Raw genomic sequence first — 20,558 nt, forward strand, 5'->3', positions numbered from 1 at the left:
TATTCAGGCCATGTTTGATATCTGAATCATCAATGTCTTCTTTAGCACCAGTACAATTTATAATGGAGCCAGGAACTCTCAACATCTAGCTCCTCAAAATCATCTTTTTTTGTTGCCAGTACTATACATCAAGGAGGCAAAACTGCAGTGTGGTAAATTTGAAAATTGCTATACATGACCAATCTTCCTCTCCTTTCTTGTAAAACTGATTCCTAGTAGCTCTTTTTCTCATATTCCATTGCACTTCATTCAGAGAACTTCCTTTTCTATCATGGAGTGGGCACCTACTCCGTCACTCCCTGGTGGTCTAGTGGTTTGGATTCGGCGCTCTCACGGCCGCGGCCTGGGTTCGATTCCCGGTCAGGGAAAGGGAGGTCTTCTGACTTTTTTTGACAAAAACACAGATTTATCAAACGTAAAAAAATCTTACACTTCAGAGCATCATTTCTCATATGAAATCGTCTTTAAGTAGACTTGAGAAGCTGTGAGTGGTCAAAACAGATCATGGAAATTGATAACAAAGGGTGAGATGTCTTTCTAAATGAATTTTTGCTACTAAAAGACTTGTGCTCTTGTAGAAAAGAGAATTTTGTCAGAACTATTCAGGCTATGTTTGATATCTGAATCATCAATGTCTTCTTTCGCACCAGTACAATTTATAATGGAGCCAGGAACTCTCAACATCTAGCTCCTCAAAATCATCTTTTTTTGGTGCCAGTACTATACATCAAGGAGGCAAAACTGCTGTGTGGTAAACTTGAAAATTGCTATACATGACCAATCTTCCTCTCCTTTCTTGTAAAACTGATTCCTAGTAGCCCTTTTCATCATATTCCATTGCACTTCATTCAGAGAACTTCCTTTTCTATCATGGAGTGTTCATCTACTTCATCACTCCCTGGTGGTCTAGTGGTTAGGATTCGGCGCTCTCACCGCCGCGGCCCGGGTTCGATTCCCGGTCAGGGAAAGGGAGGTCTTCTGACTGTTTTTGACGAAAACACAGATTTATCAAACGTAAAAAAATCTTACACTTCAGAGCATCATTTCTCATATGAAATCGTCTTTAAGTAGACTTGAGAAGCTGTGAGTGGTCAAAACAGATCATGGAAATTGATAACAAAGGGTGAGATGTCTTTCTAAATGAATTTTTGCTACTAAAAGACGTGTGCTCTTGTAGAAAAGAGAATTTTGTCAGAACTATTCAGGCCATGTTTGATATCTGAATCATCAATGTCTTCTTTCGCACCAGTACAATTTATAATGGAGCCAGGAACTCTCAACATCTAGCTCCTCAAAATCATCTTTTTTTGGTGCCAGTACTATACATCAAGGAGGCAAAACTGCTGTGTGGTAAACTTGAAAATTGCTATACATGACCAATCTTCCTCTCCTTTCTTGTAAAACTGATTCCTAGTAGCCCTTTTCCTCATATTCCATTGCACTTCATTCAGAGAACTTCCTTTTCTATCATGGAGTGTTCACCTACTTCATCACTCCCTGGTGGTCTAGTGGTTAGGATTCAGCGCTCTCACCGCCGCGGCCCGGGTTCGATTCCCGGTCAGGGAAAGGGAGGTCTTCTGACTGTTTTTGACGAAAACACAGATTTATCAAACGTAAATAAATCTTACACTTCAGAGCATCATTTCTCATATGAAATCGTCTTTAAGTAGACTTGAGAAGCTGTGAGTGGTCAAAACAGATCATGGAAATTGATAACAAAGGGTGAGATGTCTTTCTAAATGAATTTTTGCTACTAAAAGACTTGTGCTCTTGTAGAAAAGAGAATTTTGTCAGAACTATTCAGGCCATGTTTGATATCTGAATCATCAATGTCTTCTTTTGCACCAGTACAATTTATAATGGAGCCAGGAACTCTCAACATCTAGCTCCTCAAAATCATCTTTTTTTGGTGCCAGTACTATACATCAAGGAGGCAAAACTGCTGTGTGGTAAACTTGAAAATTGCTATACATGACCAATCTTCCTCTCCTTTCTTGTAAAACTGATTCCTAGTAGCCCTTTTCTCATATTCCATTGCACTTCATTCAGAGAACTTCCTTTTCTATCATGGAGTGTTCACCTACTTCATCACTCCCTGGTGGTCTAGTGGTTAGGATTTGGCGCTCTCACCGCTGCGGCCCGGGTTCGATTCCCGGTCAGGGAAAGGGAGGTCTTCTGACTGTTTTTGACGAAAACACAGATTTATCAAACGTAAAAGAATCTTACACTTCAGAGCATCATTTCTCATATGAAATCGTCTTTAAGTAGACTTGAGAAGCTGTGAGTGGTCAAAACAGATCATGGAAATTGATAACAAAGGGTGAGATGTCTTTCTAAATGAATTTTTGCTACTAAAAGACTTGTGCTCTTGTAGAAAAGAGAATTTTGTCAGAACTATTCAGGCCATGTTTGATATCTGAATCATCAATGTCTTCTTTCGCACCAGTACAATTTATAATGGAGCCAGGAACTCTCAACATCTAGCTCCTCAAAATCATCTTTTTTTGGTGCCAGTACTATACATCAAGGAGGCAAAACTGCTGTGTGGTAAACTTGAAAATTGCTATACATGACCAATCTTCCTCTCCTTTCTTGTAAAACTGATTCCTAGTAGCCCTTTTCCTCATATTCCATTGCACTTCATTCAGAGAACTTCCTTTTCTATCATGGAGTGTTCACCTACTTCATCACTCCCTGGTGGTCTAGTGGTTAGGATTCGGCGCTCGGGTTTGGGTTCGATTCCCGGTCAGGGAAAGGGAGGTCTTCTGACTGTTTTTGACGAAAACACAGACTTATCAAACGTAAAAAAAAATCTTACACTTCAGAGCATCATTTCTCATATGAAATCGTCTTTAAGTAGACTTGAGAAGCTGTGAGTGGTCAAAACAGATCATGGAAATTGATAACAAAGGGTGAGATGTCTTTCTAAATTAATTTTTGCTACTAAAAGTCTTGTGCTCTTGTAGAAAAGAGAATTTTGTCAGAACTATTCAGGCCATGTTTGATATCTGAATCATCAATGTCTTCTTCAGCACCAGTACAATTTATAATGGAGCCAGGAACTCTCAACATCTAGCTCCTCAAAATCATGTTTTTTTGTTGCCAGTACTATACATCAAGGAGGCAAAACTGCTGTGTGGTAAATTTGAAAATTGCTATACATGACCAATCTTCCTCTCCTTTCTTGTAAAACTGATTCCTAGTAGCCCTTTTTCTCATATTCCAATGCACTTCATTCAGAGAACTTCCTTTTCTATCATGGAGTGGGCACCTACTCCGTCACTCCCTGGTGGTCTAGTGGTTTGGATTCGGCGCTCTCACGGCCGCGGCCTGGGTTCGATTCCCGGTCAGGGAAAGGGAGGCCTTCTGACTGTTTTTGACGAAAACACAGACTTATCAAACGTTAAAAAAACTTACACTTCAGAACATCATTTCTCATATGAAATCGTCTTTAAGTAGACTTGAGAAGCTGTGAGTGGTCAAAACAGATCATGGAAATTGATAACAAAGGGTGAGATGTCTTTCTAAATGAATTTTTGCTACTAAAAGACTTGTGCTCTTGTAGAAAAGAGAATTTTGTCAGAACTATTCAGGCCATGTTTGATATCTGAATCATCAATGTCTTCTTTCGCACCAGTACAATTTATAATGGAGCCAGGAACTCTCAACATCTAGCTCCTCAAAATCATCTTTTTTTGGTGCCAGTACTATACATCAAGGAGGCAAAACTGCTGTGTGGTAAACTTGAAAATTGCTATACATGACCAATCTTCCTCTCCTTTCTTGTAAAACTGATTCCTAGTAGCCCTTTTCCTCATATTCCATTGCACTTCATTCAGAGAACTTCCTTTTCTATCATGGAGTGTTCACCTACTTCATCACTCCCTGGTGGTCTAGTGGTTAGGATTCGGCGCTCGGGTTTGGGTTCGATTCCCGGTCAGGGAAAGGGAGGTCTTCTGACTGTTTTTGACGAAAACACAGACTTATCAAACGTAAAAAAAAATCTTACACTTCAGAGCATCATTTCTCATATGAAATCGTCTTTAAGTAGACTTGAGAAGCTGTGAGTGGTCAAAACAGATCATGGAAATTGATAACAAAGGGTGAGATGTCTTTCTAAATTAATTTTTGCTACTAAAAGTCTTGTGCTCTTGTAGAAAAGAGAATTTTGTCAGAACTATTCAGGCCATGTTTGATATCTGAATCATCAATGTCTTCTTCAGCACCAGTACAATTTATAATGGAGCCAGGAACTCTCAACATCTAGCTCCTCAAAATCATGTTTTTTTGTTGCCAGTACTATACATCAAGGAGGCAAAACTGCTGTGTGGTAAATTTGAAAATTGCTATACATGACCAATCTTCCTCTCCTTTCTTGTAAAACTGATTCCTAGTAGCCCTTTTTCTCATATTCCAATGCACTTCATTCAGAGAACTTCCTTTTCTATCATGGAGTGGGCACCTACTCCGTCACTCCCTGGTGGTCTAGTGGTTTGGATTCGGCGCTCTCACGGCCGCGGCCTGGGTTCGATTCCCGGTCAGGGAAAGGGAGGCCTTCTGACTGTTTTTGACGAAAACACAGACTTATCAAACGTTAAAAAAACTTACACTTCAGAACATCATTTCTCATATGAAATCGTCTTTAAGTAGACTTGAGAAGCTGTGAGTGGTCAAAACAGATCATGGAAATTGATAACAAAGGGTGAGATGTCTTTCTAAATGAATTTTTGCTACTAAAAGACTTGTGCTCTTGTAGAAAAGAGAATTTTGTCAGAACTATTCAGGCCATGTTTGATATCTGAATCATCAATGTCTTCTTTAGCACCAGTACAATTTATATTGGAGCCAGGAACTCTCAACATCTAGCTCCTCAAAATCATCTTTTTTTGTTGCCAGTACTATACATCAAGGAGGCAAAACTGCTGTGTGGTAAATTTGAAAATTGCTATACATGACCAATCTTCCTCTCCTTTCTTGTAAAACTGATTCCTAGTAGCCCTTTTTCTCATATTCCATTGCACTTCATTCAGAGAACTTCCTTTTCTATCATGGAGTGGGCACCTACTCCGTCACTCCCTGGTGGTCTAGTGGTTTGGATTCGGCGCTCTCACGGCCGCGGCCTGGGTTCGATTCCCGGTCAGGGAAAGGGAGGTCTTCTGACTTTTTTTGACAAAAACACAGATTTATCAAACGTAAAAAAATCTTACACTTCAGAGCATCATTTCTCATATGAAATCGTCTTTAAGTAGACTTGAGAAGCTGTGAGTGGTCAAAACAGATCATGGAAATTGATAACAAAGGGTGAGATGTCTTTCTAAATGAATTTTTGCTACTAAAAGACTTGTGCTCTTGTAGAAAAGAGAATTTTGTCAGAACTATTCAGGCTATGTTTGATATCTGAATCATCAATGTCTTCTTTCGCACCAGTACAATTTATAATGGAGCCAGGAACTCTCAACATCTAGCTCCTCAAAATCATCTTTTTTTGGTGCCAGTACTATACATCAAGGAGGCAAAACTGCTGTGTGGTAAACTTGAAAATTGCTATACATGACCAATCTTCCTCTCCTTTCTTGTAAAACTGATTCCTAGTAGCCCTTTTCCTCATATTCCATTGCACTTCATTCAGAGAACTTCCTTTTCTATCATGGAGTGTTCACCTACTTCATCACTCCCTGGTGGTCTAGTGGTTAGGATTCGGCGCTCTCACCGCCGCGGCCCGGGTTCGATTCCCGGTCAGGGAAAGGGAGGTCTTCTGACTGTTTTTGACAAAAACACAGATTTATCAAACGTAAAAAAATCTTACACTTCAGAGCATCATTTCTCATATGAAATCGTCTTTAAGTAGACTTGAGAAGCTGTGAGTGGTCAAAACAGATCATGGAAATTGATAACAAAGGGTGAGATGTCTTTCTAAATGAATTTTTGCTACTAAAAGACTTGTGCTCTTGTAGAAAAGAGAATTTTGCCAGAACTATTCAGGCCATGTTTGATATATGAATCATCAATGTCTTCTTTCGCACCAGTACAATTTATAATGGAGCCAGGAACTCTCAACATCTAGCTCCTCAAAATCATCTTTTTTTGGTGCCAGTACTATACATCAAGGAGGCAAAACTGCTGTGTGGTAAACTTGAAAATTGCTATACATGACCAATCTTCCTCTCCTTTCTTGTAAAACTGATTCCTAGTAGCCCTTTTCCTCATATTCCATTGCACTTCATTCAGAGAACTTCCTTTTCTATCATGGAGTGTTCACCTACTTCATCACTCCCTGGTGGTCTAGTGGTTAGGATTCGGCGCTCTCACCGCTGCGGCCCGGGTTCGATTCCCGGTCAGGGAAAGGGAGGTCTTCTGACTGTTTTTGACAAAAACACAGATTTATCAAACGTAAAAAAATCTTACACTTCAGAGCATCATTTCTCATATGAAATCGTCTTTAAGTAGACTTGAGAAGCTGTGAGTGGTCAAAACAGATCATGGAAATTGATAACAAAGGGTGAGATGTCTTTCTAAATGAATTTTTGCTACTAAAAGACTTGTGCTCTTGTAGAAAAGAGAATTTTGTCAGAACTATTCAGGCCATGTTTGATATCTGAATCATCAATGTCTTCTTTCGCACCAGTACAATTTATAATGGAGCCAGGAACTCTCAACATCTAGCTCCTCAAAATCATCTTTTTTTGGTGCCAGTACTATACATCAAGGAGGCAAAACTGCTGTGTGGTAAACTTGAAAATTGCTATACATGACCAATCTTCCTCTCCTTTCTTGTAAAACTGATTCCTAGTAGCCCTTTTCCTCATATTCCATTGCACTTCATTCAGAGAACTTCCTTTTCTATCATGGAGTGGGCACCTACTCCGTCACTCCCTGGTGGTCTAGTGGTTTGGATTCGGCGCTCTCACGGCCGCGGCCTGGGTTCGATTCCCGGTCAGGGAAAGGGAGGTCTTCTGACTTTTTTTGACAAAAACACAGATTTATCAAACGTAAAAAAATCTTACACTTCAGAGCATCATTTCTCATATGAAATCGTCTTTAAGTAGACTTGAGAAGCTGTGAGTGGTCAAAACAGATCATGGAAATTGATAACAAAGGGTGAGATGTCTTTCTAAATGAATTTTTGCTACTAAAAGACTTGTGCTCTTGTAGAAAAGAGAATTTTGTCAGAACTATTCAGGCTATGTTTGATATCTGAATCATCAATGTCTTCTTTCGCACCAGTACAATTTATAATGGAGCCAGGAACTCTCAACATCTAGCTCCTCAAAATCATCTTTTTTTGGTGCCAGTACTATACATCAAGGAGGCAAAACTGCTGTGTGGTAAACTTGAAAATTGCTATACATGACCAATCTTCCTCTCCTTTCTTGTAAAACTGATTCCTAGTAGCCCTTTTCCTCATATTCCATTGCACTTCATTCAGAGAACTTCCTTTTCTATCATGGAGTGTTCACCTACTTCATCACTCCCTGGTGGTCTAGTGGTTAGGATTCAGCGCTCTCACCGCCGCGGCCCGGGTTCGATTCCCGGTCAGGGAAAGGGAGGTCTTCTGACTGTTTTTGACGAAAACACAGATTTATCAAACGTAAATAAATCTTACACTTCAGAGCATCATTTCTCATATGAAATCGTCTTTAAGTAGACTTGAGAAGCTGTGAGTGGTCAAAACAGATCATGGAAATTGATAACAAAGGGTGAGATGTCTTTCTAAATGAATTTTTGCTACTAAAAGACTTGTGCTCTTGTAGAAAAGAGAATTTTGTCAGAACTATTCAGGCCATGTTTGATATCTGAATCATCAATGTCTTCTTTTGCACCAGTACAATTTATAATGGAGCCAGGAACTCTCAACATCTAGCTCCTCAAAATCATCTTTTTTTGGTGCCAGTACTATACATCAAGGAGGCAAAACTGCTGTGTGGTAAACTTGAAAATTGCTATACATGACCAATCTTCCTCTCCTTTCTTGTAAAACTGATTCCTAGTAGCCCTTTTCTCATATTCCATTGCACTTCATTCAGAGAACTTCCTTTTCTATCATGGAGTGTTCACCTACTTCATCACTCCCTGGTGGTCTAGTGGTTAGGATTCGGCGCTCTCACCGCTGCGGCCCGGGTTCGATTCCCGGTCAGGGAAAGGGAGGTCTTCTGACTGTTTTTGACGAAAACACAGATTTATCAAACGTAAAAGAATCTTACACTTCAGAGCATCATTTCTCATATGAAATCGTCTTTAAGTAGACTTGAGAAGCTGTGAGTGGTCAAAACAGATCATGGAAATTGATAACAAAGGGTGAGATGTCTTTCTAAATGAATTTTTGCTACTAAAAGACTTGTGCTCTTGTAGAAAAGAGAATTTTGTCAGAACTATTCAGGCCATGTTTGATATCTGAATCATCAATGTCTTCTTTCGCACCAGTACAATTTATAATGGAGCCAGGAACTCTCAACATCTAGCTCCTCAAAATCATCTTTTTTTGGTGCCAGTACTATACATCAAGGAGGCAAAACTGCTGTGTGGTAAACTTGAAAATTGCTATACATGACCAATCTTCCTCTCCTTTCTTGTAAAACTGATTCCTAGTAGCCCTTTTCCTCATATTCCATTGCACTTCATTCAGAGAACTTCCTTTTCTATCATGGAGTGTTCACCTACTTCATCACTCCCTGGTGGTCTAGTGGTTAGGATTCGGCGCTCGGGTTTGGGTTCGATTCCCGGTCAGGGAAAAGGAGGTCTTCTGACTGCTTTTGACGAAAACACAGACTTATCAAACGTAAAAAAAAATCTTACACTTCAGAGCATCATTTCTCATATGAAATCGTCTTTAAGTAGACTTGAGAAGCTGTGAGTGGTCAAAACAGATCATGGAAATTGATAACAAAGGGTGAGATGTCTTTCTAAATTAATTTTTGCTACTAAAAGTCTTGTGCTCTTGTAGAAAAGAGAATTTTGTCAGAACTATTCAGGCCATGTTTGATATCTGAATCATCAATGTCTTCTTCAGCACCAGTACAATTTATAATGGAGCCAGGAACTCTCAACATCTAGCTCCTCAAAATCATGTTTTTTTGTTGCCAGTACTATACATCAAGGAGGCAAAACTGCTGTGTGGTAAATTTGAAAATTGCTATACATGACCAATCTTCCTCTCCTTTCTTGTAAAACTGATTCCTAGTAGCCCTTTTTCTCATATTCCAATGCACTTCATTCAGAGAACTTCCTTTTCTATCATGGAGTGGGCACCTACTCTGTCACTCCCTGGTGGTCTCGTGGTTTGGATTCGGCGCTCTCACGGCCGCGGCCTGGGTTCGATTCCCGGTCAGGGAAAGGGAGGCCTTCTGACTGTTTTTGACGAAAACACAGACTTATCAAACGTTAAAAAAACTTACACTTCAGAACATCATTTCTCATATGAAATCGTCTTTAAGTAGACTTGAGAAGCTGTGAGTGGTCAAAACAGATCATGGAAATTGATAACAAAGGGTGAGATGTCTTTCTAAATGAATTTTTGCTACTAAAAGACTTGTGCTCTTGTAGAAAAGAGAATTTTGTCAGAACTATTCAGGCCATGTTTGATATCTGAATCATCAATGTCTTCTTTAGCACCAGTACAATTTATATTGGAGCCAGGAACTCTCAACATCTAGCTCCTCAAAATCATCTTTTTTTGTTGCCAGTACTATACATCAAGGAGGCAAAACTGCTGTGTGGTAAATTTGAAAATTGCTATACATGACCAATCTTCCTCTCCTTTCTTGTAAAACTGATTCCTAGTAGCCCTTTTTCTCATATTCCATTGCACTTCATTCAGAGAACTTCCTTTTCTATCATGGAGTGGGCACCTACTCCGTCACTCCATGGTGGTCTAGTGGTTTGGATTCGGCGCTCTCACGGCCGCGGCCTGGGTTCGATTCCCGGTCAGGGAAAGGGAGGTCTTCTGACTTTTTTTGACAAAAACACAGATTTATCAAACGTAAAAAAATCTTACACTTCAGAGCATCATTTCTCATATGAAATCGTCTTTAAGTAGACTTGAGAAGCTGTGAGTGGTCAAAACAGATCATGGAAATTGATAACAAAGGGTGAGATGTCTTTCTAAATGAATTTTTGCTACTAAAAGACTTGTGCTCTTGTAGAAAAGAGAATTTTGTCAGAACTATTCAGGCTATGTTTGATATCTGAATCATCAATGTCTTCTTTCGCACCAGTACAATTTATAATGGAGCCAGGAACTCTCAACATCTAGCTCCTCAAAATCATCTTTTTTTGGTGCCAGTACTATACATCAAGGAGGCAAAACTGCTGTGTGGTAAACTTGAAAATTGCTATACATGACCAATCTTCCTCTCCTTTCTTGTAAAACTGATTCCTAGTAGCCCTTTTCCTCATATTCCATTGCACTTCATTCAGAGAACTTCCTTTTCTATCATGGAGTGTTCACCTACTTCATCACTCCCTGGTGGTCTAGTGGTTAGGATTCGGCGCTCTCACCGCCACGGCCCGGGTTCAATTCCCGGTCAGGGAAAGGGAGGTCTTCTGACTGTTTTTGACAAAAACACAGATTTATCAAACGTAAAAAAATCTTACACTTCAGAGCATCATTTCTCATATGAAATCGTCTTTAAGTAGACTTGAGAAGCTGTGAGTGGTCAAAACAGATCATGGAAATTGATAACAAAGGGTGAGATGTCTTTCTAAATGAATTTTTGCTACTAAAAGACTTGTGCTCTTGTAGAAAAGAGAATTTTGTCAGAACTATTCAGGCCATGTTTGATATCTGAATCATCAATGTCTTCTTTCGCACCAGTACAATTTATAATGGAGCCAGGAACTCTCAACATCTAGCTCCTCAAAATCATCTTTTTTTGGTGCCAGTACTATACATCAAGGAGGCAAAACTGCTGTGTGGTAAACTTGAAAATTGCTATACATGACCAATCTTCCTCTCCTTTCTTGTAAAACTGATTCCTAGTAGCCCTTTTCCTCATATTCCATTGCACTTCATTCAGAGAACTTCCTTTTCTATCATGGAGTGTTCACCTACTTCATCACTCCCTGGTGGTCTAGTGGTTAGTATTCAGCGCTCTCACCGCCGCGGCCAGGGTTTGATTCCCGGTCAGGGAAAGGGAGGTCTTCTGACTGTTTTTGACGAAAACACAGATTTATCAAACGTAAATAAATCTTACACTTCAGAGCATCATTTCTCATATGAAATCGTCTTTAAGTAGACTTGAGAAGCTGTGAGTGGTCAAAACAGATCATGGAAATTGATAACAAAGGGTGAGATGTCTTTCTAAATGAATTTTTGCTACTAAAAGACTTGTGCTCTTGTAGAAAAGAGAATTTTGTCAGAACTATTCAGGCCATGTTTGATATCTGAATCATCAATGTCTTCTTTTGCACCAGTACAATTTATAATGGAGCCAGGAACTCTCAACATCTAGCTCCTCAAAATCATCTTTTTTTGGTGCCAGTACTATACATCAAGGAGGCAAAACTGCTGTGTGGTAAACTTGAAAATTGCTATACATGACCAATCTTCCTCTCCTTTCTTGTAAAACTGATTCCTAGTAGCCCTTTTCTCATATTCCATTGCACTTCATTCAGAGAACTTCCTTTTCTATCATGGAGTGTTCACCTACTTCATCACTCCCTGGTGGTCTAGTGGTTAGGATTCGGCGCTCTCACCGCTGCGGCCCGGGTTCGATTCCCGGTCAGGGAAAGGGAGGTCTTCTGACTGTTTTTGACGAAAACACAGATTTATCAAACGTAAAAGAATCTTACACTTCAGAGCATCATTTCTCATATGAAATCGTCTTTAAGTAGACTTGAGAAGCTGTGAGTGGTCAAAACAGATCATGGAAATTGATAACAAAGGGTGAGATGTCTTTCTAAATGAATTTTTGCTACTAAAAGACTTGTGCTCTTGTAGAAAAGAGAATTTTGTCAGAACTATTCAGGCCATGTTTGATATCTGAATCATCAATGTCTTCTTTCGCACCAGTACAATTTATAATGGAGCCAGGAACTCTCAACATCTAGCTCCTCAAAATCATCTTTTTTTGGTGCCAGTACTATACATCAAGGAGGCAAAACTGCTGTGTGGTAAACTTGAAAATTGCTATACATGACCAATCTTCCTCTCCTTTCTTGTAAAACTGATTCCTAGTAGCCCTTTTCCTCATATTCCATTGCACTTCATTCAGAGAACTTCCTTTTCTATCATGGAGTGTTCACCTACTTCATCACTCCCTGGTGGTCTAGTGGTTAGGATTCGGCGCTCGGGTTTGGGTTCGATTCCCGGTCAGGGAAAGGGAGGTCTTCTGACTGTTTTTGACGAAAACACAGACTTATCAAACGTAAAAAAAAATCTTACACTTCAGAGCATCATTTCTCATATGAAATCGTCTTTAAGTAGACTTGAGAAGCTGTGAGTGGTCAAAACAGATCATGGAAATTGATAACAAAGGGTGAGATGTCTTTCTAAATTAATTTTTGCTACTAAAAGTCTTGTGCTCTTGTAGAAAAGAGAATTTTGTCAGAACTATTCAGGCCATGTTTGATATCTGAATCATCAATGTCTTCTTCAGCACCAGTACAATTTATAATGGAGCCAGGAACTCTCAACATCTAGCTCCTCAAAATCATGTTTTTTTGTTGCCAGTACTATACATCAAGGAGGCAAAACTGCTGTGTGGTAAATTTGAAAATTGCTATACATGACCAATCTTCCTCTCCTTTCTTGTAAAACTGATTCCTAGTAGCCCTTTTTCTCATATTCCAATGCACTTCATTCAGAGAACTTCCTTTTCTATCATGGAGTGGGCACCTACTCCGTCACTCCCTGGTGGTCTAGTGGTTTGGATTCGGCGCTCTCACGGCCGCGGCCTGGGTTCGATTCCCGGTCAGGGAAAGGGAGGCCTTCAGACTGTTTTTGACGAAAACACAGACTTATCAAACGTTAAAAAAACTTACACTTCAGAACATCATTTCTCATATGAAATCGTCTTTAAGTAGACTTGAGAAGCTGTGAGTGGTCAAAACAGATCATGGAAATTGATAACAAAGGGTGAGATGTCTTTCTAAATGAATTTTTGCTACTAAAAGACTTGTGCTCTTGTAGAAAAGAGAATTTTGTCAGAACTATTCAGGCCATGTTTGATATCTGAATCATCAATGTCTTCTTTAGCACCAGTACAATTTATATTGGAGCCAGGAACTCTCAACATCTAGCTCCTCAAAATCATCTTTTTTTGTTGCCAGTACTATACATCAAGGAGGCAAAACTGCTGTGTGGTAAATTTGAAAATTGCTATACATGACCAATCTTCCTCTCCTTTCTTGTAAAACTGATTCCTAGTAGCCCTTTTTCTCATATTCCATTGCACTTCATTCAGAGAACTTCCTTTTCTATCATGGAGTGGGCACCTACTCCGTCACTCCCTGGTGGTCTAGTGGTTTGGATTCGGCGCTCTCACGGCCGCGGCCTGGGTTCGATTCCCGGTCAGGGAAAGGGAGGTCTTCTGACTTTTTTTGACAAAAACACAGATTTATCAAACGTAAAAAAATCTTACACTTCAGAGCATCATTTCTCATATGAAATCGTCTTTAAGTAGACTTGAGAAGCTGTGAGTGGTCAAAACAGATCATGGAAATTGATAACAAAGGGTGAGATGTCTTTCTAAATGAATTTTTGCTACTAAAAGACTTGTGCTCTTGTAGAAAAGAGAATTTTGTCAGAACTATTCAGGCTATGTTTGATATCTGAATCATCAATGTCTTCTTTCGCACCAGTACAATTTATAATGGAGCCAGGAACTCTCAACATCTAGCTCCTCAAAATCATCTTTTTTTGGTGCCAGTACTATACATCAAGGAGGCAAAACTGCTGTGTGGTAAACTTGAAAATTGCTATACATGACCAATCTTCCTCTCCTTTCTTGTAAAACTGATTCCTAGTAGCCCTTTTCCTCATATTCCATTGCACTTCATTCAGAGAACTTCCTTTTCTATCATGGAGTGTTCACCTACTTCATCACTCCCTGGTGGTCTAGTGGTTAGGATTCGGCGCTCTCACCGCCGCGGCCCGGGTTCGATTCCCGGTCAGGGAAAGGGAGGTCTTCTGACTGTTTTTGACAAAAACACAGATTTATCAAACGTAAAAAAATCTTACACTTCAGAGCATCATTTCTCATATGAAATCGTCTTTAAGTAGACTTGAGAAGCTGTGAGTGGTCAAAACAGATCATGGAAATTGATAACAAAGGGTGAGATGTCTTTCTAAATGAATTTTTGCTACTAAAAGACTTGTGCTCTTGTAGAAAAGAGAATTTTGTCAGAACTATTCAGGCCATGTTTGATATCTGAATCATCAATGTCTTCTTTCGCACCAGTACAATTTATAATGGAGCCAGGAACTCTCAACATCTAGCTCCTCAAAATCATCTTTTTTTGGTGCCAGTACTATACATCAAGGAGGCAAAACTGCTGTGTGGTAAACTTGAAAATTGCTATACATGACCAATCTTCCTCTCCTTTCTTGTAAAACTGATTCCTAGTAGCCCTTTTCCTCATATTCCATTGCACTTCATTCAGAGAACTTCCTTTTCTATCATGGAGTGTTCACCTACTTCATCACTCCCTGGTGGTCTAGTGGTTAGGATTCGGCGCTCGGGTTTGGGTTCGATTCCCGGTCAGGGAAAGGGAGGTCTTCTGACTGTTTTTGACGAAAACACAGACTTATCAAACGTAAAAAAAAATCTTACACTTCAGAGCATCATTTCTCATATGAAATCGTCTTTAAGTAGACTTGAGAAGCTGTGAGTGGTCAAAACAGATCATGGAAATTGATAACAAAGGGTGAGATGTCTTTCTAAATTAATTTTTGCTACTAAAAGTCTTGTGCTCTTGTAGAAAAGAGAATTTTGTCAGAACTATTCAGGCCATGTTTGATATCTGAATCATCAATGTCTTCTTCAGCACCAGTACAATTTATAATGGAGCCAGGAACTCTCAACATCTAGCTCCTCAAAATCATGTTTTTTTGTTGCCAGTACTATACATCAAGGAGGCAAAACTGCTGTGTGGTAAATTTGAAAATTGCTATACATGACCAATCTTCCTCTCCTTTCTTGTAAAACTGATTCCTAGTAGCCCTTTTTCTCATATTCCAATGCACTTCATTCAGAGAACTTCCTTTTCTATCATGGAGTGGGCACCTACTCCGTCACTCCCTGGTGGTCTAGTGGTTTGGATTCGGCGCTCTCACGGCCGCGGCCTGGGTTCGATTCCCGGTCAGGGAAAGGGAGGCCTTCAGACTGTTTTTGACGAAAACACAGACTTATCAAACGTTAAAAAAACTTACACTTCAGAACATCATTTCTCATATGAAATCGTCTTTAAGTAGACTTGAGAAGCTGTGAGTGGTCAAAACAGATCATGGAAATTGATAACAAAGGGTGAGATGTCTTTCTAAATGAATTTTTGCTACTAAAAGACTTGTGCTCTTGTAGAAAAGAGAATTTTGTCAGAACTATTCAGGCCATGTTTGATATCTGAATCATCAATGTCTTCTTTCGCACCAGTACAATTTATATTGGAGCCAGGAACTCTCAACATCTAGCTCCTCAAAATCATCTTTTTTTGTTGCCAGTACTATACATCAAGGAGGCAAAACTGCTGTGTGGTAAATTTGAAAATTGCTATACATGACCAATCTTCCTCTCCTTTCTTGTAAAACTGATTCCTAGTAGCCCTTTTTCTCATATTCCATTGCACTTCATTCAGAGAACTTCCTTTTCTATCATGGAGTGGGCACCTACTCCGTCACTCCCTGGTGGTCTAGTGGTTTGGATTCGGCGCTCTCACGGCCGCGGCCTGGGTTCGATTCCCGGTCAGGGAAAGGGAGGTCTTCTGACTTTTTTTGACAAAAACACAGATTTATCAAACGTAAAAAAATCTTACACTTCAGAGCATCATTTCTCATATGAAATCGTCTTTAAGTAGACTTGAGAAGCTGTGAGTGGTCAAAACAGATCATGGAAATTGATAACAAAGGGTGAGATGTCTTTCTAAATGAATTTTTGCTACTAAAAGACTTGTGCTCTTGTAGAAAAGAGAATTTTGTCAGAACTATTCAGGCTATGTTTGATATCTGAATCATCAATGTCTTCTTTCGCACCAGTACAATTTATAATGGAGCCAGGAACTCTCAACATCTAGCTCCTCAAAATCATCTTTTTTTGGTGCCAGTACTATACATCAAGGAGGCAAAACTGCTGTGTGGTAAACTTGAAAATTGCTATACATGACCAATCTTCCTCTCCTTTCTTGTAAAACTGATTCCTAGTAGCCCTTTTCCTCATATTCCATTGCACTTCATTCAGAGAACTTCCTTTTCTATCATGGAGTGTTCACCTACTTCATCACTCCCTGGTGGTCTAGTGGTTAGGATTCGGCGCTCTCACCGCCGCGGCCCGGGTTCGATTCCCGGTCAGGGAAAGGGAGGTCTTCTGACTGTTTTTGACAAAAACACAGATTTATCAAACGTAAAAAAATCTTACACTTCAGAGCATCATTTCTCATATGAAATCGTCTTTAAGTAGACTTGAGAAGCTGTGAGTGGTCAAAACAGATCATGGAAATTGATAACAAAGGGTGAGATGTCTTTCTAAATGAATTTTTGCTACTAAAAGACTTGTGCTCTTGTAGAAAAGAGAATTTTGCCAGAACTATTCAGGCCATGTTTGATATCTGAATCATCAATGTCTTCTTTCGCACCAGTACAATTTATAATGGAGCCAGGAACTCTCAACATCTAGCTCCTCAAAATCATCTTTTTTTGGTGCCAGTACTATACATCAAGGAGGCAAAACTGCTGTGTGGTAAACTTGAAAATTGCTATACATGACCAATCTTCCTCTCCTTTCTTGTAAAACTGATTCCTAGTAGCCCTTTTCCTCATATTCCATTGCACTTCATTCAGAGAACTTCCTTTTCTATCATGGAGTGTTCACCTACTTCATCACTCCCTGGTGGTCTAGTGGTTAGGATTCGGCGCTCTCACCGCTGCGGCCCGGGTTCGATTCCCGGTCAGGGAAAGGGAGGTCTTCTGACTGTTTTTGACAAAAACACAGATTTATCAAACGTAAAAAAATCTTACACTTCAGAGCATCATTTCTCATATGAAATCGTCTTTAAGTAGACTTGAGAAGCTGTGAGTGGTCAAAACAGATCATGGAAATTGATAACAAAGGGTGAGATGTCTTTCTAAATGAATTTTTGCTACTAAAAGACTTGTGCTCTTGTAGAAAAGAGAATTTTGTCAGAACTATTCAGGCTATGTTTGATATCTGAATCATCAATGTCTTCTTTCGCACCAGTACAATTTATAATGGAGCCAGGAACTCTCAACATCTAGCTCCTCAAAATCATCTTTTTTTGGTGCCAGTACTATACATCAAGGAGGCAAAACTGCTGTGTGGTAAACTTGAAAATTGCTATACATGACCAATCTTCCTCTCCTTTCTTGTAAAACTGATTCCTAGTAGCCCTTTTCCTCATATTCCATTGCACTTCATTCAGAGAACTTCCTTTTCTATCATGGAGTGTTCACCTACTTCATCACTCCCTGGTGGTCTAGTGGTTAGGATTCGGCGCTCTCACCGCCGCGGCCCGGGTTCGATTCCCGGTCAGGGAAAGGGAGGTCTTCTGACTGTTTTTGACGAAAACACAGATTTATCAAACGTAAAAAAATCTTACACTTCAGAGCATCATTTCTCATATGAAATCGTCTTTAAGTAGACTTGAGAAGCTGTGAGTGGTCAAAACAGATCATGGAAATTGATAACAAAGGGTGAGATGTCTTTCTAAATGAATTTTTGCTACTAAAAGACTTGTGCTCTTGTAGAAAAGAGAATTTTGTCAGAACTATTCAGGCCATGTTTGATATCTGAATCATCAATGTCTTCTTTCGCACCAGTACAATTTATAATGGAGCCAGGAACTCTCAACATCTAGCTCCTCAAAATCATCTTTTTTTGGTGCCAGTACTATACATCAAGGAGGCAAAACTGCTGTGTGGTAAACTTGAAAATTGCTATACATGACCAATCTTCCTCTCCTTTCTTGTAAAACTGATTCCTAGTAGCCCTTTTCCTCATATTCCATTGCACTTCATTCAGAGAACTTCCTTTTCTATCATGGAGTGGGCACCTACTCCGTCACTCCCTGGTGGTCTAGTGGTTTGGATTCGGCGCTCTCACGGCCGCGGCCTGGGTTCGATTCCCGGTCAGGGAAAGGGAGGTCTTCTGACTTTTTTTGACAAAAACACAGATTTATCAAACGTAAAAAAATCTTACACTTCAGAGCATCATTTCTCATATGAAATCGTCTTTAAGTAGACTTGAGAAGCTGTGAGTGGTCAAAACAGATCATGGAAATTGATAACAAAGGGTGAGATGTCTTTCTAAATGAATTTTTGCTACTAAAAGACTTGTGCTCTTGTAGAAAAGAGAATTTTGTCAGAACTATTCAGGCTATGTTTGATATCTGAATCATCAATGTCTTCTTTCGCACCAGTACAATTTATAATGGAGCCAGGAACTCTCAACATCTAGCTCCTCAAAATCATCTTTTTTTGGTGCCAGTACTATACATCAAGGAGGCAAAACTGCTGTGTGGTAAACTTGAAAATTGCTATACATGACCAATCTTCCTCTCCTTTCTTGTAAAACTGATTCCTAGTAGCCCTTTTCATCATATTCCATTGCACTTCATTCAGAGAACTTCCTTTTCTATCATGGAGTGTTCACCTACTTCATCACTCCCTGGTGGTCTAGTGGTTAGGATTCGGCGCTCTCACCGCCGCGGCCCGGGTTCGATTCCCGGTCAGGGAAAGGGAGGTCTTCTGACTGTTTTTGACGAAAACACAGATTTATCAAACGTAAATAAATTTTACACTTCAGAGCATCATTTCTCATATGAAATCGTCTTTAAGTAGACTTGAGAAGCTGTGAGTGGTCAAAACAGATCATGGAAATTGATAACAAAGGGTGAGATGTCTTTCTAAATGAATTTTTGCTACTAAAAGACTTGTGCTCTTGTAGAAAAGAGAATTTTGTCAGAACTATTCAGGCCATGTTTGATATCTGAATCATCAATGTCTTCTTTTGCACCAGTACAATTTATAATGGAGCCAGGAACTCTCAACATCTAGCTCCTCAAAATCATCTTTTTTTGGTGCCAGTACTATACATCAAGGAGGCAAAACTGCTGTGTGGTAAACTTGAAAATTGCTATACATGACCAATCTTCCTCTCCTTTCTTGTAAAACTGATTCCTAGTAGCCCTTTTCTCATATTCCATTGCACTTCATTCAGAGAACTTCCATTTCTATCATGGAGTGTTCACCTACTTCATCACTCCCTGGTGGTCTAGTGGTTAGGATTCGGCGCTCTCACCGCTGCGGCCCGGGTTCGATTCCCGGTCAGGGAAAGGGAGGTCTTCTGACTGTTTTTGACGAAAACACAGATTTATCAAACGTAAAAGAATCTTACACTTCAGAGCATCATTTCTCATATGAAATCGTCTTTAAGTAGACTTGAGAAGCTGTGAGTGGTCAAAACAGATCATGGAAATTGATAACAAAGGGTGAGATGTCTTTCTAAATGAATTTTTGCTACTAAAAGACTTGTGCTCTTGTAGAAAAGAGAATTTTGTCAGAACTATTCAGGCCATGTTTGATATCTGAATCATCAATGTCTTCTTTCGCACCAGTACAATTTATAATGGAGCCAGGAACTCTCAACATCTAGCTCCTCAAAATCATCTTTTTTTGGTGCCAGTACTATACATCAAGGAGGCAAAACTGCTGTGTGGTAAACTTGAAAATTGCTATACATGACCAATCTTCCTCTCCTTTCTTGTAAAACTGATTCCTAGTAGCCCTTTTCCTCATATTCCATTGCACTTCATTCAGAGAACTTCCTTTTCTATCATGGAGTGTTCACCTACTTCATCACTCCCTGGTGGTCTAGTGGTTAGGATTCGGCGCTCGGGTTTGGGTTCGATTCCCGGTCAGGGAAAAGGAGGTCTTCTGACTGTTTTTGACGAAAACACAGACTTATCAAACGTAAAAAAAAATCTTACACTTCAGAGCATCATTTCTCATATGAAATCGTCTTTAAGTAGACTTGAGAAGCTGTGAGTGGTCAAAACAGATCATGGAAATTGATAACAAAGGGTGAGATGTCTTTCTAAATTAATTTTTGCTACTAAAAGTCTTGTGCTCTTGTAGAAAAGAGAATTTTGTCAGAACTATTCAGGCCATGTTTGATATCTGAATCATCAATGTCTTCTTCAGCACCAGTACAATTTATAATGGAGCCAGGAACTCTCAACATCTAGCTCCTCAAAATCATGTTTTTTTGTTGCCAGTACTATACATCAAGGAGGCAAAACTGCTGTGTGGTAAATTTGAAAATTGCTATACATGACCAATCTTCCTCTCCTTTCTTGTAAAACTGATTCCTAGTAGCCCTTTTTCTCATATTCCA

The 20,558-nt window shown here is 39.6% G+C and overlaps 25 non-coding genes across 25 annotated transcripts; all 25 read left to right on the forward strand.

The window, feature by feature from the left end:
- Window positions 1-296: 296 nt before the first annotated feature.
- Window positions 297-368, forward strand: TRNAE-CUC (transfer RNA glutamic acid (anticodon CUC)). Its single transcript has one exon. It is a non-coding gene; the product is annotated as a tRNA-Glu (tRNA).
- Window positions 369-895: 527 nt separating this feature from the next.
- On the forward strand, window positions 896-967 carry TRNAE-CUC (transfer RNA glutamic acid (anticodon CUC)). Its single transcript has one exon. It is a non-coding gene; the product is annotated as a tRNA-Glu (tRNA).
- Window positions 968-1,494: 527 nt separating this feature from the next.
- Window positions 1,495-1,566, forward strand: TRNAE-CUC (transfer RNA glutamic acid (anticodon CUC)). Its single transcript has one exon. It is a non-coding gene; the product is annotated as a tRNA-Glu (tRNA).
- Window positions 1,567-2,092: 526 nt separating this feature from the next.
- TRNAE-CUC (transfer RNA glutamic acid (anticodon CUC)) lies at window positions 2,093-2,164 on the forward strand. The gene has a single exon. It is a non-coding gene; the product is annotated as a tRNA-Glu (tRNA).
- A 1,119-nt stretch (window positions 2,165-3,283) lies between these two features.
- Window positions 3,284-3,355, forward strand: TRNAE-CUC (transfer RNA glutamic acid (anticodon CUC)). The gene has a single exon. It is a non-coding gene; the product is annotated as a tRNA-Glu (tRNA).
- A 1,119-nt stretch (window positions 3,356-4,474) lies between these two features.
- TRNAE-CUC (transfer RNA glutamic acid (anticodon CUC)) lies at window positions 4,475-4,546 on the forward strand. The gene has a single exon. It is a non-coding gene; the product is annotated as a tRNA-Glu (tRNA).
- Window positions 4,547-5,073: 527 nt separating this feature from the next.
- Window positions 5,074-5,145, forward strand: TRNAE-CUC (transfer RNA glutamic acid (anticodon CUC)). The gene has a single exon. It is a non-coding gene; the product is annotated as a tRNA-Glu (tRNA).
- A 527-nt stretch (window positions 5,146-5,672) lies between these two features.
- On the forward strand, window positions 5,673-5,744 carry TRNAE-CUC (transfer RNA glutamic acid (anticodon CUC)). Its single transcript has one exon. It is a non-coding gene; the product is annotated as a tRNA-Glu (tRNA).
- Window positions 5,745-6,271: 527 nt separating this feature from the next.
- TRNAE-CUC (transfer RNA glutamic acid (anticodon CUC)) lies at window positions 6,272-6,343 on the forward strand. Its single transcript has one exon. It is a non-coding gene; the product is annotated as a tRNA-Glu (tRNA).
- A 527-nt stretch (window positions 6,344-6,870) lies between these two features.
- Window positions 6,871-6,942, forward strand: TRNAE-CUC (transfer RNA glutamic acid (anticodon CUC)). Its single transcript has one exon. It is a non-coding gene; the product is annotated as a tRNA-Glu (tRNA).
- Window positions 6,943-7,469: 527 nt separating this feature from the next.
- On the forward strand, window positions 7,470-7,541 carry TRNAE-CUC (transfer RNA glutamic acid (anticodon CUC)). The gene has a single exon. It is a non-coding gene; the product is annotated as a tRNA-Glu (tRNA).
- A 526-nt stretch (window positions 7,542-8,067) lies between these two features.
- Window positions 8,068-8,139, forward strand: TRNAE-CUC (transfer RNA glutamic acid (anticodon CUC)). The gene has a single exon. It is a non-coding gene; the product is annotated as a tRNA-Glu (tRNA).
- Window positions 8,140-10,456: 2,317 nt separating this feature from the next.
- On the forward strand, window positions 10,457-10,528 carry TRNAE-CUC (transfer RNA glutamic acid (anticodon CUC)). The gene has a single exon. It is a non-coding gene; the product is annotated as a tRNA-Glu (tRNA).
- Window positions 10,529-11,653: 1,125 nt separating this feature from the next.
- TRNAE-CUC (transfer RNA glutamic acid (anticodon CUC)) lies at window positions 11,654-11,725 on the forward strand. Its single transcript has one exon. It is a non-coding gene; the product is annotated as a tRNA-Glu (tRNA).
- Window positions 11,726-12,844: 1,119 nt separating this feature from the next.
- TRNAE-CUC (transfer RNA glutamic acid (anticodon CUC)) lies at window positions 12,845-12,916 on the forward strand. Its single transcript has one exon. It is a non-coding gene; the product is annotated as a tRNA-Glu (tRNA).
- Window positions 12,917-13,443: 527 nt separating this feature from the next.
- TRNAE-CUC (transfer RNA glutamic acid (anticodon CUC)) lies at window positions 13,444-13,515 on the forward strand. The gene has a single exon. It is a non-coding gene; the product is annotated as a tRNA-Glu (tRNA).
- Window positions 13,516-14,042: 527 nt separating this feature from the next.
- On the forward strand, window positions 14,043-14,114 carry TRNAE-CUC (transfer RNA glutamic acid (anticodon CUC)). The gene has a single exon. It is a non-coding gene; the product is annotated as a tRNA-Glu (tRNA).
- A 1,119-nt stretch (window positions 14,115-15,233) lies between these two features.
- On the forward strand, window positions 15,234-15,305 carry TRNAE-CUC (transfer RNA glutamic acid (anticodon CUC)). Its single transcript has one exon. It is a non-coding gene; the product is annotated as a tRNA-Glu (tRNA).
- A 527-nt stretch (window positions 15,306-15,832) lies between these two features.
- On the forward strand, window positions 15,833-15,904 carry TRNAE-CUC (transfer RNA glutamic acid (anticodon CUC)). The gene has a single exon. It is a non-coding gene; the product is annotated as a tRNA-Glu (tRNA).
- A 527-nt stretch (window positions 15,905-16,431) lies between these two features.
- Window positions 16,432-16,503, forward strand: TRNAE-CUC (transfer RNA glutamic acid (anticodon CUC)). Its single transcript has one exon. It is a non-coding gene; the product is annotated as a tRNA-Glu (tRNA).
- Window positions 16,504-17,030: 527 nt separating this feature from the next.
- On the forward strand, window positions 17,031-17,102 carry TRNAE-CUC (transfer RNA glutamic acid (anticodon CUC)). Its single transcript has one exon. It is a non-coding gene; the product is annotated as a tRNA-Glu (tRNA).
- Window positions 17,103-17,629: 527 nt separating this feature from the next.
- On the forward strand, window positions 17,630-17,701 carry TRNAE-CUC (transfer RNA glutamic acid (anticodon CUC)). The gene has a single exon. It is a non-coding gene; the product is annotated as a tRNA-Glu (tRNA).
- A 527-nt stretch (window positions 17,702-18,228) lies between these two features.
- On the forward strand, window positions 18,229-18,300 carry TRNAE-CUC (transfer RNA glutamic acid (anticodon CUC)). The gene has a single exon. It is a non-coding gene; the product is annotated as a tRNA-Glu (tRNA).
- Window positions 18,301-18,827: 527 nt separating this feature from the next.
- On the forward strand, window positions 18,828-18,899 carry TRNAE-CUC (transfer RNA glutamic acid (anticodon CUC)). The gene has a single exon. It is a non-coding gene; the product is annotated as a tRNA-Glu (tRNA).
- Window positions 18,900-19,425: 526 nt separating this feature from the next.
- TRNAE-CUC (transfer RNA glutamic acid (anticodon CUC)) lies at window positions 19,426-19,497 on the forward strand. The gene has a single exon. It is a non-coding gene; the product is annotated as a tRNA-Glu (tRNA).
- The last annotated feature ends 1,061 nt before the right edge of the window (window positions 19,498-20,558 follow it).

Source organism: Pseudophryne corroboree, chromosome 8 (assembly GCF_028390025.1).
Source record: "Pseudophryne corroboree isolate aPseCor3 chromosome 8, aPseCor3.hap2, whole genome shotgun sequence".
Classification (NCBI taxonomy): domain Eukaryota; kingdom Metazoa; phylum Chordata; class Amphibia; order Anura; family Myobatrachidae; genus Pseudophryne; species Pseudophryne corroboree.